Here is a 5779-nt window from a genome sequence, read left to right on the forward strand (position 1 = left end):
CACCAACAACCCTTTAATAAACAAAGAGGGACCAAAAAATAGTTATAAATGAATACTTTAAAAAGATAAACCAAAAGAATTAAAAAAATCATTACCATGAGAGCGAATTATTAAAACCAAAATAGAAAGACCTAAAGCACCTTCACAAACAGAAAAAGCTAAAAAAATAACAGGAAAGAAATAATCATAATCAAATTCAATAAGAAAAACAATAATTAATATAATTAAAGAACAATATACTCCAATCTCAGAAGAACCATTAATAAATGCTTACATTTAGAAGAAAAAACAGACACCAGCAAAATATACCAACAAAGAAGTAAAAATAGAGAATATAAACATTAGTTTTAATAGTTTAAAAAAAAACACCTGTCTTGTAAATTGGAAATAAGTCTAGCCCCACTTCTAAAACTTCAGAGGTGGAAAGCTTCCATTTTCGGTCCCCAAAGCCGATTTTTTAAATAAACTAACCCCTGAAATGATTAAAAAAATAATAATTATATCACTATCAAATGTAAGAAATATTAATTTTATTAAATAAAGACACCCAATATCAATAATACTTTTCATTATCCTTCAAACATTCCTGGTTGGTTTAATAACAGGAACAATAATGGAAAGCAATTGACTATCATATATTTTATTCTTAACATTTCTTGGTGATATATTAGTTCTATTTATTTATATTACAAGAATTGCATCAAAGGAAATATTTCAACCTAAATCAATTACTATAATTATCACCTTATCAATGTTGTTGCTGTGGTCTTCAGTCCTGAGACTGGATTGATGCAGCTCTCCTTGCTACTCTATCCGGTGCAAGTTTCTTCATCTCCCAGTACCTACTGCAACATACATCCTTGTGAATCTGCCTAGTGTATTCATCTCTTGGTCTCCCTCTACAATTTTTACCCCCGACGCTGCCCTCCAACACCAAATTGGTGATCCCTTGATGCCTCAGAAAATGTCCTACCAACCAATTCCTTCTTCTAGTCAAGTTGTGCCACAAACGTCTCTTCTCCCAAATCCTGTTCAATACCTCTTCATTAGTTATGTGTCTACCCATCTAATCTTCAGCATTCTTCTGTAGCACCACATTTCAAAAGCTTCTATTCTCTTCGTGTCCAAACTATTTATCGTCCATGTTTCACTTCCATACATGGCGACACTCCATACAAATACTTTCAGAAACTGCTTCCTGTCACTTAAATGTATACTCGATGTTAACAAATTTATCTTCTTCAGAAACGCTTTCCTTGCCATTGCCAGTCTACATTTTATATCCTCTCTATTTCGAGAATCATCAGTTATTTTGCCCCCCAAATAGCAAAAATCATTTACTACTTTAAGTGTCTCATTTCCCCAGCATCACCCGACTTAATTCGACTACATTCCATTATCCTCGTTTTGCTTTTGTTGGTGTTCATCTTATGTCCTCCTTTCAAGACACTGTCCATTCCGTTCAACTGCTCTTCCAAGTCCTTTGCTGTCACTGACAGTATTACAATGTCATCGGCAAACTTCAAAGTTTTTATTTCTTCTCCATGGATTTTAATTCCTACTCCGAATTTTGTTTCCTTTATTGCTTGCTCAATATACAGATTGAATAACATCGGAGAGAGGCTACAACCCTGTCTCACTCCCTTCCCAACCACTGCTTCCCTTTCATGTCCCTCGACTCTTATATCTGCCTTCTGGTTTCTGTACAAATTGTAAATAACCTTTCGCTCCCTGTATTTTACCCCTGCCACCTTTAGAATTTGAAACAAAGTATTCCAGTCTACATTGTCAAATGCTTTCTCTAAGTCTACAAATGCTAGAAACGTAGGTTTGCGTTTCCTTAATCTAGCTTCTAAGATAAGTCGTAGGATCAGTATTGCCTCACGTGTTCCAATATTTCTATGGAATCCAAACTGATCTTCCCCTAAGTAGGCTTCTACCAGTTTTTCAATTCGTGTGTAAAGAATTCGCGTTAGTATTTTGCAGCTGTGGCTTATTAAACTGATAGTTCGGTAATTTTCACATCTGTCAGCACCTGCTATCATTGGGATTGGAATTATTATATTCTTCTTGAGGTCTGAGGGTATTTCGCCTGTCTCATACATCTTGCTCACCAGATGGTAGAGTTTTGTCAGAACTGTTTCTCCCAAGGCCGTTAGTAGTTCTAATGGAATGTTGTTTACTCCTGGGGCCTTGTTTCGACTCAGATCTTTCAGTGCTCTGTCAAGCTCTTCACGCAGTATCGTATCTCCCATTTTCATCTTCATCTACATCCTCTTCCATTTCCATAATAATATTTACCTCAAGTACAACGCCCTTGTATAGACTCTCTATATACTCCTTCCGCCTTTCTGCTTTCCCTTCTTTGCTTAGAACTGGGATTCCATCTGAGCTCTTGATATTCATGCAAGTGGTTCTATTTTCTCCAAAGGTCTCTTTAATTTTCCTGTAGGCACTATCTATCTTACCCCTCATGAGATGAGCCTCTACATCATTACGTTTGTCCTCTAGCTTTCCTGCTTAGCCATTTTGCCCTACCTGTCGATCTCATTTTTGAAACGTTTGTATTCCTTTTTGCCTGCTTCATTTACTGCATTTTTATATTTCCTCCTTTCATCAATTAAACTCAATATTTCTTCTGTTACCTAAGGAATTCTACTAGCCCACGTCTTTTTACCTACTTGATCCTCTGCTGCCTTCACTACTACATCCCTCAAAGCTACCCATTCTTCTTTTACTGTATTTCTTTCCCCCATTCCTGTCAATTGTTCCCTTATGCTCTCCCTGAAACTCTGTACAACCTGTGGTTCTTTCAGTTTATCGAGGTCCCATCTCCTTAAATTCCCACTGTTTTGCAGTTTCTTCAGTTTTTATCTACAGTTCATAACCAAAAGATTGTGGTCAGAGTCCATTTCTGCCCCTGTAAATGTCTTACAATTTAAAATCCTGGTTCCTACATCTCTGTCTTACCATTGTATAATATATCTGAAACCTGTCAGTATCTCCAGGCTTCTTCCATGTATCCAACCTTCTTTTATGATTCTTGAACCAAGTGTTAGCTATGATTAAGTTGTGCTGTGTGCAAAATTTTACCAGGTGGCTTCCTCTTTCATTCCTTAGCCCCATTCCATATTATATACTACGTTTCCTTCTCTCCCTTTTCCCACTACCGAATTCCAGTCACCCATGTCTATTAAATTTTCGTCTCTCTTCACTATCTGAATAATTTCTTTTATTTCATCATACATTTCTTCAATTTCTTCATCATCTGCAGAGCTAGTTGGCATATAAACATGCACTACTGTAGTAGGTGTGGGCTTCGTGTCTATCTTGGCCACAATAATGCGTCCACTATGCTGTTTGTAGTAGCTTACTCGCAATCCTATTTTTTTATTCATAATTAAACCTACTCCTGTATTACCCCTACTTGATTTTGTATTTATAACCCTGTATTCGCCTGACCAAAAGTCTTGTTCCTCCTGCCACCGAACTTCACTAATTCCCAGTCTATGTAACTTTAACCTATCCATTTCCCTTTTTAAATTTTCTAACCTACCTGCCCGATTAAGGGATCTAACATTCCACACTCCGATGCATAGAACGCCAGTTTTCTCCTGATAACAACGTCCTCCTGAGTAGTCCCCGCCTGGATATCCGAATGGTTCAAATGACTCTGAGCACTATGAGACTCAACATCTGTGGTCATCAGTCCCCTAGAACTTAGAACTACTTAAACCTAACTAACCTAAGGATATCACACACATCCATGCCCGAGGCAGCATTCGAACCTGCGACTGTAGCGGTCACGCGGTTCCAGACTGAAGTGTCTAGAACCGCACGGCCACACCGACCAGCAGATCCGAATGGGGGACTATTTTACCTTCGGAATATTTTACCCAAGAGGACGCCATCCTCGTTTAACCATATATTAAAGCTACATGCCCTCGGGAAAAATTACGGCTGTAGTTTCCCCTTGCTTTCAGCCGTTCGCAGTACCAGCACAGCAAGGCCGTTTTGGTTAGTGTTACAAGGCCAGATCAGTCAATCAACCAGACTGTTGTCCCTGCAACTACTGAAAAGGCTGCTGCCCCTCTTCAGGAACCACGCATTTGTTTGGCCTCTCAACAGATACCCCTCCGTTGCGGTTGCACCTACGGTATGGCTATCTCTGTCGCTGAGGCACGTAAACCTCACCACCAATGGAAAGGTCTATGGTTCATGGGGGGGGGGGGGGGGGGGGCGGGGGGGGGGACATTAACGAATCTTTATTATGTCAACACTAATTACCATAGACATAAAAATATTTATAGACTTCTTCAAAAATACCGAAACCATAAAAATTGATAATTCAATCAATTACCAAGAAAGAACAATATCCTTAGAAAAATTATATAATGGACCAACATTTATTATTACAATAATAATAATATTTTAGCACTATTAGCAGTAGTTAAAATCACTAATATTAACCAGGGGCCTATTCGTAAAATAAGATAATTCACTAATGAATAAACCCTTATGATTAAGACATCATTTAATTAAAATTATTAACCACTCTTTAGTTGATTTATCTGCACCAATAAATACACTCCTGGAAATGGAAAAAAGAACACATTGACACCGGTGTGTCAGACCCACCATACTTGCTCCGGACACTGCGAGAGGGCTGTACAAGCAATGATCACACGCACGGCACAGCGGACACACCAGGACCCGCGGTGTTGGCCGTCGAATGGCGCTAGCTGCGCAGCATTTGTGCAGCGCCGCCGTCAGTGTCAGCCAGTTTGCCGTGGCATACGGAGCTCCATCGCAGTCTTTAACACTGGTAGCATGCCGCGACAGCGTGGACGTGAACCGTATGTGCAGTTGACGGACTTTGAGCGAGGGCGTATAGTGGGCATGCGGGAGGCCGGGTGGACGTACCGCCGAATTGCTCAACACGTGGGGCGTGAGGTCTCCACAGTACATCGATGTTGTCGCCAGTGGTCGGCGGAAGGTGCACGTGCCCGTCGACCTGGGACCGGACCGCAGCGACGCACGGATGCACGCCAAGACCGTAGGATCCTACGCAGTGCCGTAGGGGACCGCACCGCCACTTCCCAGCAAATTAGGGACACTGTTGCTCCTGGGGTATCGGCGAGGACCACTCGCAACCGTCTCCATGAAGCTGGGCTACGGTCCCGCACACCGTTAGGCCGTCTTCCGCTCACGCCCCAACATCGTGCAGCCCGCCTCCAGTGGTGTCGCGACAGGCGTGAATGGAGGGACGAATGGAGACGTGTCGTCTTCAGCGATGAGAGTCGCTTCTGCCTTGGTGCCAATGATGGTCGTATGCGTGTTTGGCGCCGTGCAGGTGAGCGCCACAATCAGGACTGCATACGACCGAGGCACACAGGGCCAACACCCGGCATCATGGTGTGCGGAGCGATCTCCTACACTGGCTGTACACCACTGGTGATCGTCGAGGGGACACTGAATAGTGCACGGTACATCCAAACCGTCATCGAACCCATCGTTCTACCATTCCTAGACCGGCAAGCGAACTTGCTGTTCCAACAGGACAATGCACGTCCGCATGTATCCCGTTCCACCCAACGTGCTCTAGAAGGTGTAAGTCAACTACCCTGGCCAGCAAGATCTCCGGATCTGTCCCCCATTGAGCATGTTTGGGACTGGATGAAACGTCGTCTCACGCGGTCTGCACGTCCAGCACGAACGCTGGTCCAACTGAGGCGCCAGGTGGAAATGGCATGGCAAGCCGTTCCACAGGACTACATCC

The sequence above is a fragment of the Schistocerca nitens genome, chromosome 2 (assembly GCF_023898315.1).
Source record: "Schistocerca nitens isolate TAMUIC-IGC-003100 chromosome 2, iqSchNite1.1, whole genome shotgun sequence".
Classification (NCBI taxonomy): Eukaryota; Metazoa; Arthropoda; class Insecta; order Orthoptera; family Acrididae; genus Schistocerca; species Schistocerca nitens.